Source organism: Drosophila bipectinata, chromosome 2R (assembly GCF_030179905.1).
Source record: "Drosophila bipectinata strain 14024-0381.07 chromosome 2R, DbipHiC1v2, whole genome shotgun sequence".
Taxonomy (NCBI): Eukaryota; Metazoa; Arthropoda; class Insecta; order Diptera; family Drosophilidae; genus Drosophila; species Drosophila bipectinata.
Window position 1 is genome coordinate 23,965,752 of NC_091737.1, and position 14,287 is coordinate 23,980,038.

At 39.8% G+C, this 14,287-nt stretch overlaps 1 protein-coding gene across 1 annotated transcript in view; it reads left to right on the forward strand.

The window, feature by feature from the left end:
• Window positions 1-222: 222 nt before the first annotated feature.
• The window catches only part of sbb (scribbler), a 70,022-nt gene continuing 55,957 nt past the window's right edge, over window positions 223-14,287 (forward strand). Inside the window, exons 1-2 of the mRNA XM_043210390.2 lie at window positions 223-459; window positions 1,706-2,416. The gene's annotated coding sequence lies outside the window, so the exon portion shown is untranslated. The remainder of the gene's footprint in view (window positions 460-1,705; window positions 2,417-14,287) is intronic.

Consider the following 14,287-nt stretch of genomic DNA (forward strand, 5'->3'; position numbering starts at 1 on the left):
TGGTCCGCGGATTGACTTTGATTGATAAGCAATAGATATTTTGATTTTATGATTTTGGTCAGGTATCTTGGGTGTCACTGGACGTTAAGAGGACGGCTCCCATCGCTGGCCCAACCGGTCTCTCTCCCTCTCTCTCTCTCCTGGCGCTCTCACGCCGCTCTCGCTCTCATCCTCGGCAAACTCGTATACATGTCGGCTCGTGCAACGGCTTGTACACTGGCCACTCGCTTCAAATTCAAACAAACAAAATTTCTCGCGCTGTGCGGTTGCGAGCGGAGCGGACGATTGGAAAAGCGGAAAACGGAGCGGTACTACGTTGCTCCTTCGCTTCGGAAAAACGCTGTCGCCAATAAAAAAAAAAACACTGAGTGTCTATTTGAAAAGAAAAACAACTATTTGTGGAAAGAAAAAACATCTATATGTATGGATTACTCCATGTGCTAATAAGAGATAAAATAAGTATGCGAATCGTTTGCCAATCTGTGTATTTGAATTGTGCATTTAATTAAATCGGAGCACCAGCAACAACAAAACAACGACGAGCGTTGTTATAGCCGCCTCTCTCGGATCGTGCGGCCGATCAATACATATGTACGCGCGTATGTATGTGTGTATATAGCGAGTGTGGTTGTCGCGTCGCGTCGCATTTCAAGCAATTAACCCATGGCAGCGTAGAAATTCCAAAAACGCATTAAAAATTATTAGTCGTAGCTGTCTGTCATTCACAAGAATCAGCAGCAGCAGCAGCAGCAGAAAAAGCAGCGACAATCATACACAAGTGCTATTTGCCGCTACTCATAAAACAAATTACCCACTTGGGCCTGACTTGTGCGTGAGATTGTATGTGTGTGTGTGTGAGAGTGTGTTTGTGTGAAAAGAGCAGCGAAATCATCAGCTACATCGTCATAATCACCAGCAGAAGTAGCAGCCAAAAAAAAAAAATGAAATACTACTAAAAAGTAGTAAGCCACAATAGTAGTAAAAAAAAAAGAAAAGAGAGGAAAAAAACCAAACGAGAGTGTGGCACTGGCAATATGTTGCCAACAACAACAACATCAACAGCAACAGAAGCTCCATCAGTTGAATAGTACCGGAATAAAATTACTATACAGCTCGGCCCCACAGTTGCCCTCTCTAGCTCTCGCTCTTCCTCTCTTTCTCTATGCTAGTCTCTCGCTCTCGCTTGCTCTGGTATGGTAGTGTGTAAGTGTGTGTGTGTGTGTGTATGTGTATGTGCAAGCTTTTTTTATGTTTCGCACAAACATTGCGGTAAAAAGAACGCCGACAAACGCTGTGGAACTCGTCGTCGCATCGTCGCTCTCACCAATTTCCGATTTGTGCGCGGGCGCGTGTGCAAGGTGAAGTCGTCGCATCGCGTCGCGTCGTCGGTCGGTCGGTCGGTCTGTCAGTCGTTTAGTCTCTTTGTCGCTCCCGTCTTCGTGCAACTCCCCCGTGTATTTTTTTAATGCCCCAAGCTCTGTTCGTCGTTTTGTTATACATACATATATATATATATATATTAATATACATACGATTGTATGTAGGTATGTGTGGTGGAGCAGCTTCTGTTCTGCCAAATACATACATACATACATGTATGTACATCAGAGCTTGGACCTGGCGCTGTCTCTTTCGCTCTCCCTCTCTCTCTCTCTCGCGTTCTTTGCTGGCTTACTCAAAGTGCCGTTTTTTCGTGTATTTGTAGAGAAATGAAGAAAAAACAACAACTAACCTCATAAAAAAGTTCATACATTTGTCGCAAAAAAAAAAGAAAAAGTAAAGAAAATGCAAAAAGTGTCAAAGAAGTGAAAAACAGCAACAACAACAACAACGACAAACGTCAAGAGAATCTAAAAGAAGAAGCAGAAAAAGAATCTGAAAAAAGAAAAGCCAAGCCAGAGGCAAAAAAGAGTTTAGCAGAGGCTCTCTCGCTCTTACATAAACGGAAAATAATTCCTGAGATTGCTCGCTCGCTCGTTCAGAGTCCGTAGGCGGAGGCGGAGGTGGAAAAGCAAAGAAAAGCGCTGCTAGGAAAATTTTGCGGATTTACATTTTTTTCCTGCCAATCCCCCCACACCCCCCCCCGCCGTGTGCTACGTGTGTGCCAAGGGAGGAGTTGGGAGTTAGTTGCTGAGAAGTCGGCAGCGTTTCTTTTGTGGATTATTACGCCCTCTCGCGCGCTCTCTCTCTCCTCGTCGCACTCGCACTCGGTCGGTAGCTGTTTGGGTTGGGAGTGCGAGCAGAGCAGCAAGCTACGGGACTCATCACCTGCCTGCCACCCATCACCACCCATTTCTATTACCCTACCCCTCCCCCGCCCCGCAGGTCGCCTTCTGACCAATTTTGGATGCTGTCTACGAACCGGGAATGCGCATATCCAGAGCAGAAATTGCGACTATTTTGGATTTATAAAAAGGTAAGGATAACATTTTTTTGCAGTGTAGGATAGTAATAGAAAAAAAGATACAAAAAGTATCTAAAAATAAGAGAATTATTTAAAAGATATTGTATCTTTTAGTGGTTTTCATTAAAGTGGCCAGAGTTTGGCTTGAAAAATAGCTAAAATGGTAACACTGGTTGGCTAGTGAATTGGATTTCCAATTTGATTTGGAAAAGTATCTAACAAATAGCCATCAATACGCAGTTAATAGCTTAAGATATTGTATCTTTTCATGTCCTGCTCAAACAAGGCCAGTTTTTGGCTAAAAAATAGCTGATATGGTAACACTGGTGGGCCAGTAAAGTGATTTCCAATTTGATTCACAATAAGATATCAAAAGTATCTAACAAATAGCCACTCATCCACCAATAATAGCTTAAGATACTGTATCTTTTTATGCTCTTCTGTAAAATAGCCAGTTTTTGGCTTGAAAAATAGCTGTTATGGTAACACTGGCTGGTGGGTAAATTGATTTCCAGTTTGATTAATTGCCGCCAGCCAGTTGCCACTTGCCACACACACTCACACACACACATGCTCGCTCATAAAAAAACATATTTTTTTCGAGTTAATGCCAATTAAGGCGTTTCAATCTAAGCCGATTTGTAATTAAATGGATTTTTTTGTTATTTCGGGCGATTAGAAAATTGACAGGCCCGGTGTGTACACACTCTAGCCTTTTTCAGATTTATTGGAAGTGGATATAATTTGGGGTTTTTGTGGGAAGACAGTGCGGTAGGCTCCAGAGTGGGGGGTGTGTGGCAAGGGCGTGTGGTGGGCTGGGGCTGGTAACTTTCCAAAGGTGTGTGTGAACTGGTCTGATAAGGTTTGTACAGGGCCTTTAAGACCTGGTCTTTGCTTTTAAAGGGTATCTATAGGCCATAATCTCCTGGAAGTGATTTAATAATAGCAACCGTTATCATCGAACAAGGTGTCATCGCATATTCACGATAGTTTCTTTCTATTTTTTGTTTTTGAATTTAAATTCTAAACGAATTCCGGAAGCAAATCAGCCATCGCCGCCTTATCTCGATGGCAGTTTATTTCAAATACCAGTTTATAATATGGTACCCCCCCTGTTTTGGTTGCTTTAATTAAGTAAACATTGCAGCCGCATTTCAACTCGCTATAATTCCCACTGTAAACATGCCAAAATTGTTTATTTAAACAACTGTTTAGTCATAAATGCATAGATACAGATACACAGATACAGCTAGCGATATATAGATACAGATACGCACACGCAGATACAATTAAGCGACTATTAGGCTGGGCTCTCGTTCGGGACGGACTCGGGGGTCGGGGGGTGGGGTGGGGAGTTGGCTTCCAGTGGCGCACACAATCGTGACGCCAACTTAGTTACGGTCATTAGCACCACCAGCACCAGTACCAGCACCAGCACCAGGCCGAACCGAACCAAACCGAACCGAACTGAGCTTGTGTGTAAAGAGAACCAGGCATGCAACCAACCGACGTACTTGTAGATACACAATTTGTCACACTGTGCGAGGGTAAGAGTGGCCAGCAAACTGCAAGATACAAAGATATCTTAAGCTTGAAAGTAGAGATACTTTTTTTGAAAAATAAAATAAAGATAGAGGTGGTGGGCTTAAGGCCGCTCTCCGGCATCTCCCCTTTGTGGCAAATGTGTCAATTGGCTGACAAAATATTATACGAATATAATTACAGTGTTTATAATTTGTAGCATGTGGCTCTAGTCTCTGGTCTCTGCAGACATTTATTTGTCTGCTACTGTTGCCCCACCCCTCGGAGCTACTGAGAACCGGGCATGGCACGATTAGACTTAATTGATTTGTTCAATTTTCCCCAACAGCCGCCTCCACGCCTGCCCTCCAGCTGCCTAGCTGTCCGCCCCAGCCGAGCTTGCAATTTCAATTCCAGCCATTTGGAAATAGATTTTATTTCAGTTTTTCGCCAGCAGAGACACGTGTGACACGTAAGCGACCTGGGGAATACCCTGCCATCCATTAAATATTTCCCTGAGAAGCTCCAAGAGATTAGATAGCCAGAAGGGAGAGTATAATCTCTATAAATTGCATTAAAAAATGGCCAAAAAAAAGATAAAAATATTTCCAAGTAGAAACAAGGGCAGCCGACAGCAGGGGAGGGGGGGCAGCAACAAATAGCCGGCAATCAACAAGAGCGTCATTAAAAAAGCAAATTTCTGAACACGCTAAACACATGTAGGAAGGCAGCAAAAAAACAACAACAAAAAGCAACAACAAAGCATACAGTATTCGCTAGATAATGTGGGCCAAGCAACTGAAAATAAAAAAAAACGACAAAAAAAAACAGAAAAAACTAAATTCCCATCACGAGAAACGAAGCAAATTGATTGTGATGATGTTTTTCAAATGTGTCTGTGTAGTACACATCCATGAGATACAGATACAGATACAGTATCTGTATCTGGGAGGCAGCGAGACAGCAAGACAGCGAGACAGCGGGTGTCGGATCGCTCAGTCAGGCATGTAAATGAATGCTTTTGATAATTAATTTATGCTTTTGAGCCGCAGGGCGGTCGGCCCAAACATGCAGATAAATTATATTATATCTCACAAATACCAATTTGCATATTTCAGTATTCTGTGTATCTGTATAGGATGAGATACAAAATGAAAGCTCAATAAAAAACCACACTTAATGTCATTTAAACAAGTTTAATTTTATGCACACATATTTGTGTTTATTTTCCACAGTGCAAATAACTCAATTTCCGAAAGGGGGTAGACAAGGGGGTAGAGTGGGAGGTAGACAATCCATTATTGTTCACAAATTCAATAAATAAGAACAATTAATTATAACGTGTAAATATAGCAATATCTTATTGCGATAATCGCAATTAATATTTATTTTTTATGACACAGAATAAATAAAGGCTGAAATGCAAACAATTCCCTGATAAGCAGGCCCGTCACAGAAAAACCTCCAAAAGGGGGGTGGGGGGAGTGAAAATAAATTCAGAAATGAAAATACAATTTCTAGCAAACGCCATGCAAATATTTCATAATTATTTATTTTTGCCTTGCTGACATTACATCATACAATTATTTATGTTGCTGGCTTTTTTTTAATTGCCCTGACAATAAAATACTTTTTAATTAAAAGACCAACAAAAAAAGGTTAAATTTTGATAAATGTGGGGGGAAAACTTTAATTTAGTCTCAATTTTTATAGAGCTGCTGTTTCTGAATGCTGTTTCACTTAATTTAGTGGAAATTTTAGTACTTTGTTTTGCTCAACTTTGCTTTTTTGAAACTTTGTTTTGCTTTTCTCAACATTTATTGATATTAGAACAAGTTTTATACTTTAAATAGTATTATCTTACTAATTTAATGAAAATTTACATGCTTTTCTTTGCTTTTTCTAACTTTGCTTTGCTTTTCTTAACTCTGCTTTGCTTTTCTTAGCATTTCGTGCAAGTTTTATGATTTAAACTCTATTAACTACCGTATTTAAGTCAAATTTTAATACTCTGCCTTGCTTTTCTTAACTTTGCTTTGCTTTTCTGAGCATTTCTTGCTTATTTCTCAATATTTTACGCGTTTTAATTCTCTAAATATTATTAACTACCCTATTTGAGGCAAATTTTCATGCTTTTTCTTACTTTTCTTTGCTTTTTATAACTCTGCTTTGCTTTTTCTAACTTTGCTTTGCTTTTCTTAACTCTGCTTTTACTTTTCTGAACATTTCTTGCTTTTCTTTCAATATTTTACAAATTTCATTCTCAAAATACTAGTAACTACCTTATTTAAGCAAAATTTTCATGCTTTTCTTTGCTTTTTCTAACTTTGCCTTGCTTTTCCTAAATTTTCTTTGCTTTTTCTAACTCCTTTCTTTGCTTTTAATATTTCCTAAACTTTATATTTCAAAATACCATCAACTGCCTAATCTGACTCACATTTGAAACTGTCAAGCTGGCTTTGCTTTTTCCCAACTCTGCTTTGCTTTGCTCTGCCCCGCATGCTTGGCGAAAAAAAGGCCAAATCGTGTAGATTTTGACTTGTTTATGTCTTATCTGAGTTGATATGTTGTTAACTGTTTCTGTCTGCTACACGCGCCGACAATTTCGTTGCCAAAAATAGCGAAAAAAAGCGAATGGCGTCAACTAATTTAGTGGGGAAACCGAAGCGAATTTTGGGCGCCGAGGGAACCTCCATCATCGCAGTCGAGTGTCGACTAAAGTCAACTGGTAATAATCTTTGGATTTTTAGTGCCGCAAGGCACATCCAACAAAATGTATCTATTGGTCAGTCAAGAAGTCTGAAAGCAAAGCAAAGCAAAGTTAAGAAAAAGCAAAGCAAAGTCTCATAAAACTCTGTCTGTTTATTTGCCTAGCGGCTGGTTTTTTTTTTGTTTTGGCCTGGCTGCCAGTCAGTCAGATAGTCACATAATGACTTACTGGAATGGAGGGGTGGGGGTGGGGGGCTCTGTGGAAAAGGTCTCTGAGGTTCGCAGTCCATCAAGCAAAAAAAGCAAAGAGCTAGCTGCTTTTTGGCGAGTTTATTTGTTCGCGTTTCCCCCCTCGAGTCAGCCAACAATGAGAGCGCCTGCTGAGCTCCAATGCTACTGCGAAACCCCCTTCTATATTTATTTTGATATCTTTTATGATTCTTTATTTGGCGGCTTTGGCTTCCCCGCAACGCAAATGAAACTGGCAGCGAGGTATCTGAGTATCTCGGTATCTCTTGTTGTGTTTTGCTGCCCCTGCTGGTTGTGGAAAATGTAAATAATCAAGAAAGAGCTATAGAGACTCTATAGATGGTAGGGGTCTTGAGCAGAAGAGGCTTCTTTCATTTCAATTTCGAAGATTTATTTAAATTTCATTAAAAAAATAGCGTTTTTTAAAAGGTTTCAAATTAAAAGCATGCTTTTTCAAAACTAGATTATTATATCTACCCCTACAAAGCTAAAGATCTATAATCTCAAGCCTCTACGGCCATAAAAAGATAATGATGATGCCTTGTTTTTTATGAACCCCCGCTTTTTTTTTTAGTTTCTCGGCCATAATATTTCATGTTTATATTAATGGGGGGGCTTGTCTTTTGTAAATTGTTTAATTTTCTGTCGATTTTTTTCGTGTAATTTACGTAAATTGCCTTTTGTATGGATATTCGGAGGTATTGAAGTACAATGGTCATTATCCATACGATTACTATAAGTATTTGCGTGATAATTGCACTCCGATTGCTTAATATGGCAAGGTTTTTGTATTTTTCTTTAAATAATTATCATAATTTATGGGCAACAACATGCAGCTCACAAATGCAACAAATTAGTTGCATTTCAATTGGCCTGAACCGGCGGCAGTAGCAGCTGTTTGCTTCTAACTGATTAGCTTGGAAACTGGCTAAATTCCATAGACTTGCTCTATTGACAAGCGGTATCCGTTGGATACACACACTCTGGCACTCCACACTGGCTTTATTAATGAACCGCCATTTGATTTCATTTTTCCAACTTCCAGTCTCGGAGTTGGCTTAAATGGCTATGGCCGGTCGGTCTCCCGGATTAATGGGGCTGGCATAAATCTTGAAAAGAGCAGGAAAGAAGCCGAAACAACTTTGCATATTTCAACAAATATTTACATCAAGTAACTTGGGGGGGAATGTCAATTTCACACTCGAATGCCGCTCGTAAATCAATAAAATTAAAAAGCGCGAAATGAAGGCAGAAAGGGGAGAGCTTGACTCGCCATTTGGCTAATTTAGGGGTTACTGGGGTGTCCAGAGTTTTAACAAATTTATTTTTAAATTATATTCTGGTTTATTAAATACTTAAACATCTTTAGAATATTTTTAAAAATGAATGCTAGGTGGTTCTGCTTAATATTTTTGGTGTTTTAGTCAAAAGAAGTAGCTCTTTTGGGGTATGGAGTTCGAAACTTTGTCTTGGAAATGAGGTTTTTTTTTTTATATTTTGTGATTTGTGGTTTTTTTGTTAACTAGCTATCCATACTAGATAAATACTTTCCTATTTTCAATTCTAATGATCCTACAAGAAGTTACTTTATGCTAGAAATGCTAAAGCAGAGGTAGAGAAAGGCAGAGGTTCGAAACTTTCTTCTATTTTATTTTATTTTATTTATTTTTTCTCCAAAAGTTGTCTAAAACATTGTCTAAAAAGACTATCCTTACAATAGTTGAACTGTCCTTTTAAAAAGTTGTTACTTTAATTCAAAAATAAACATTTCTTTCTATCAACAAATAAAATTATTCAAAAATAATCTTTTTCATTGCCCCTTAAGCGCATTAACCCCTAAAACGCACCCAAGTTAATCTAATAATAGCTCCCTACATTGCCCAAAAAGCCCTTCCCCCCCCTCGGATAATGATTAATTTCCTTTTTTACAAATCATAAACCCAAAATACTAGCCAATAGTTAGTCGCAAGTCAACTAGTACTTAATTATAAGCCGATATTTGTTAGCAGTCGTTAATATTTTTTTCAAAAAACACTTTTTTGTGATGTGTGTGTGTGTTTGTGTAATAAATCGCGTGCCGTTTTAACACTTTGACGTGCACAATTGAAAATTGCGAAATGGTTTTTTTTGTTTTTTATGTTTTTTTTTTTGTGCTTGTTGCGCTTTGTGCAGCCGCCACCTAGAGCTGCCCCTCTCTGTTCGGTTTACTGAAAAAGCAAATTAGCTGCAACATTTTTTCTTGCTTTTTTTGCTTTTCTGCCTTTTTGCCTTTTTGCTTTTCATTTTAGCCAAGTGCGAAGAAACACTTGAGGCAACAAGGCAAAATGAAACGAGAAAACGAAACCAAACAATGCCAAAAAGGCTGCGAAAACGGACACCTACCGTCTCCCCAACACTCCATCTACTATTGCATTTTGTTTGCTTTTTTTTTTTGCCGTTTTTGTGGCACGCCAATTGCAGTCGGCTTTTAGGTATTTTATTTGCTGTTTACAGAGATCAGTGCAGCAAGAAAGAATCACAAAACAAGTCGCAAATAAGTTGAACAAATATTTTCATATTAAACTCGTTTATGGCCATTAACATTTTCTGAACTTCTAGCCGACATGCACACGCACATGCTATAGTAGTGTGTATTGGTCTGTGAAAGCAAATAAAGTACATATCTTGGGGTGTCTCTGGGCGGGGGTCTATAAATCTATAAATTGTGAGGCTGCCAGACGGGAAATGGATGAAAAAAGATTATGGATTTTTGAAAGAATTATCAAAATATACAGGGAACTTCCTTTAAAGTCAGGAAATGCTTACAATTTAGTCTCAAAAATGAATTATGATGTTTCTAAACACGGTTAAACATGTCTAAACACAATGTAACACGTTTAATCACGATTTTTCGTGTCTGTTGCGGCAAATGTAGCAAGTTTAAAGCTTTATAATGCCTGAAAATCATCAAAACATAAAAAACCTTACGATGTAGCCTCAAAAATAGTTTCTAAACATGATTAAACAGGATTCAACATGATATTTTGTAAATTTTGACGTTACCAGATGGGGAAAAGCCTAAAAAAATGGGTTAAAAGCTTTACATTTCAAAAAACTCTTCAAAATACTTAAGTATATCCTCCAAATTCAAGAAATATCTTAAACTTTAGTCTTAAAATTAGACTCTGTAGATTCTAAAAATGATAAGACATGTCTGAACACGATTTCTAAATCTTTTTTAGCAAATGTAGTAATTTTTGAAGTCATCAGAGAAAAAAATCTTTAAAATATGAAGTATTCCCCCCTCTTTCTATTCAGTCTACCAGTTTGGAGGCGCACAAAAATGAATAAAGACCACAAGATCATTAAAATATTAAATACTTCCTTCAGAATTAAGAAATACCCTACAATGTAGTGCCAAAAATAGTCTCTGTAGTTTCCAAACACGATTAAACAGGATTAAACACGATTCTGTCGTGGAGCACAGGCACTAACTGTTGTGTTGTGTTGCCCACCACCCGGACACCCCACACGGCAGCAAAGAAATTTGTTGCATGCTGCGTGCGTGCAGTTCAAGTGGCTGCAACTTGCAACTTGTTTCACAGCATGCCACGAATTTATGCTTGCATTTGGAGCTGCTTTCCCCTCCTGCCTGCTTACCCCTCCTCCCTTGCTGTGAAACACAAACACTTAACCGAATTAGTTTCAATTGCACATTTTTCAAATGCCTCGACAAAGTTTTCGAGTTGCCAAGAAACCAGTTAGCCAGCCAAGCCAGCTACGAAAGCAACTTGTCTGGGATTAGCCTCGATCTGATCCGATCCGATCCGATCCGATTTCTTTCTCTGCTGCCGGATATCGGATTACAATTTGTTGGCAGTTTCCTTCCAATTAATCAGCATGCCATCGCCAATTATACGATTTCGGTTAGGGATCAGATAGACAGGTGGTTAGATGGCCATTTAATCCAAAATGCGAATAACTGTAGTGCTCTATAGCCTCTCTGGCTTATCTCGTGTCTCGGGCCGACTAAACAGGGATATAAACACATAAATACGTATTTAAAATGTTATAAACTTTCGGCTCTCACTCTTACAAATGTTTCCCTTCACACTCCCTCCTTTTACTCCTCTCTTTGCCAAGTTTCGAACGAATCTGAGCCAAGTCCGCCGCGCCACTGGAGTTGAGTTTTGTGGAATGGCGAGGGGGGGTGCTGTGGAGAAGACATGACATGAAGGCAAGGGCCCTGCCTCCCTCCCTCCCTCTCCATTCCCTTTCGCACGAAACTTGCAAGGAGCAAGTTCTCTCTTGATGCGAGGGGTAGGCGAGGAGGGGTGGGAGGCGAAAACTTTGTCGTTTATATTTCGCTTCCCATTTGCCAGTCCTCCACTCGTTGTTGCATCCACTTTTTTGTTTAATATTAATGTTTATCCCCGCCTTCTAGCCGCTCTGCCCCCACTGCCCCTCTTTTCAGTTGTTTTCTACAGATTTTTTTTCCTCAGCTTTTGTTTGTTTTTTTTCTGATATTTTTTTTTTTGTATTTTATGCCACGTTCTTTGGAAGCTCTCTTGTTTTTTTTTTCTTGTCGAGTTTCTTTTTCAATCCAACTCCCCCCTGGCGTTCTATCTGGCAGAGGCCCCCCGGTTCGACCCCTCTGTTCGAAATTGTTTGTGCTTGCTGATGCGAAATGTGTTGTATTTTTTTTTCCTGTTCTGTCTTGTTTGTGCGAATTGTGTGTGTGTGTGTGTGTGCCTGTGCTTTCAGTTGCCTGCTTCTTTTATTAATTCTTGACTCATTTTCGGGAGCATAGAATGCGAATTGTGTTTGTTAATTCATTATTTTGGCCTCTGTGTGAAGGCATTTGTTTTATTTTAGAAAAATTATTCAAATAAAAATTAAAATCAAGATCAAAATACGTTTAATAAAGCTTTTTCAAATCGGTTTTGGTCAAGAAGGGAAACTTAAGGAGCGCCGGATGCCACAAAAAAAGGAAAGGAAAGGGAAGAAAGAGAAACAAAAATAAAAAATAAAGGTGAAGTGGTATTAAATTTCATATGCGTCGTTGCTCTTTGGCTCAATGTCTTGTAGCCCATTATCTGATGGGGAGTGTGGAGAATCGCAAGAGGGGTGTGGTGAGGGTAGGGGTAGGGGGAGCTGGCCAACAAGAGGCAGAAAAGAACACTTAAGCCTGAAATTGGCAGCTATTCGCCTTGGCTCTTCTGTTCAGTCTTTTTCCCCCCTTCCTTCTTCCTCTTCTCTTGGGGTTTTTTCTTATTTTTCTCTTTTTTTCTCGTTTCGTATCTCTGGCTCTTTTCCTCTACTTATGTCGACTTGTTATTGTTCGACATAATGGCAAAATATTGTATTGCCAACATTTTTTGCTCCCCTGCTTTGGTTGCTTCTCCTTCGTTAGCTTTCCTCTTTTTTTTCTTTTCTTGTTTTGTGGGGGTATACCCTTTCTGTGGGGGTATAGTGGGTGTTATCAGTCAATTCGTAGGAAGTCATTTGTAGTTTTTAGAAGGCGTATTCTATATTATATCTTCTATTTACAGTGGGAAGAATGTCTTGCCTCTTTCTAGAGGTATAATGGGTATTCTTAGAAGAATTTCCTAAAAATTCATTTAAAATTGTGTTTAAAAACTATATTTTACCTTCTACCTCTGATTTAAATACTATTTCTAGAGGTATAATGGGTGTTATCGATATGTTTCTTCACTTTTTTGTAAAACTTCATGAAAAAGTGTCCGAAATTTCATTAAGAAGTGTTCTAAAATATTCAAAAAAAAAAAAAATAACTTTTAAGAAAGTATATTCTATATTCTACTTTATACCTACACCTCCACTTTTTCCAGAGGTATAATATCTTTAATAAACCTAATTCGGGAGGTTTCTATACAATTCCATAAAGGTTTTCCTTACAAAATCCTACTAAATAACTATAAAATATCATCAACAACTATAATACCTTAAAAATACCTTTAAAGAGCATTTAATATTCTCATATTTACCTCAAAAGGCCCCTCACATTGATGGGCTTTGCTCTGTTTGGCCGCAAAAGTTGGCCAAAGGAGTGGAAGCGAGACGGGCTTAGCTGCCGAACGAGAGCTCTCTTGACAAATGACTGGAGGAGTCGAACTCGAGACTGGAGAGTAGAACCACCTCCTGCCCCTGCCCCTGCCACTGCCTCTACCACTGAACAATAGCAATAAAGTGCGTTAACTTTTTGGCAGACAATAGATTTCATTTCTGGCACAGACCAACAGTTACCAATTCCATGACCGAGGGGGTGGGTTGAGGGTGTGTGGAATTGTTTTATTATTGCCCTCAGGCATTTGGAATTGAATGCATGAGTGGGTGCCCCTGCCCCTGCCCCTGCCACAGTCTCAGCTAACAGCTACATGCCCCATTGGTTCAGACTCATGGGTCAGACGTGATATGACCACTACTGGGTTGAGTTGGGAATTATTATAGATTTCAAACAAAAGAATAATTTAAAGTATATTTTTAAAATTAAAATTATTATTTAAAACAGCAGGAAGACCCTTCCTACAAAGACCCTTTCTAGGATTAAGAACCCCTCCCCATAAGCTCACAGAGAGGCACAAGAAGCTTTCCGTGCCACCGCAATCGGTTTTATGTGAGCCGCGCCTTGGTCCTTGCTGGCTCCTCCTCCTCCTCCAGCTCCTGCCCCTCCTCCTAGGGTAGCTCTTCCATTGTTCGCCTCGTGAATGTTTAATGCCTCCACTGGGTATGTTGCCTGGCACGTTGCCCTACTCCCCTAGCCCCTCTGACATGCCTAAGCTGTTGCCGGCGCTTTGTCCCAACAAACTGCCTGCCACACCACAGCCCCTGCCTCTGCCTCTGCCACTGCCTCTGTCTCTGCCTCGTGTTGCATTTTGCAACTTGCTGATCATTTTACACACTTGCGACTTGTTGTTGCAAACTCTTAATATGCTCTCAGATATGCATCAACTGCGGCACGGCATGTATCTGTGTGTGGGGCACTGAAGACGTTGCCAGCATGTTGACCCCGCAACCCTCCCCTCTGTTGGCCATCAGGCCTTTTAGCCAACTCTCGTGTGTATTTGTGCATTGAACTGGAAATGCGCCACTACCTCCAGAGCCCTTCTCGGAGCCCTCCTCGGCCAGCCAGAACGGCACAAAAGCACAATTTGCATGCCGAACAGAACACAGCATAATGGACAGCACAGGGCAAGGAATTAGGTCTACCTTTTGAATAAAATTCACTCCAAAATGGTCATCTTTTTAAGAGAGATTGGTCTGTCTTTTAAGACCATTTAGTTTTGAAATTAAGACCCTAATCTCCTAACCTCAATTGTGTCTTGAAAGTCATCGAAATTCCCCGCAGCACAAATCCGGCTGATATGACCCTCCACCCTCCTTCCTCCTCTGGCTTCTCTGCCC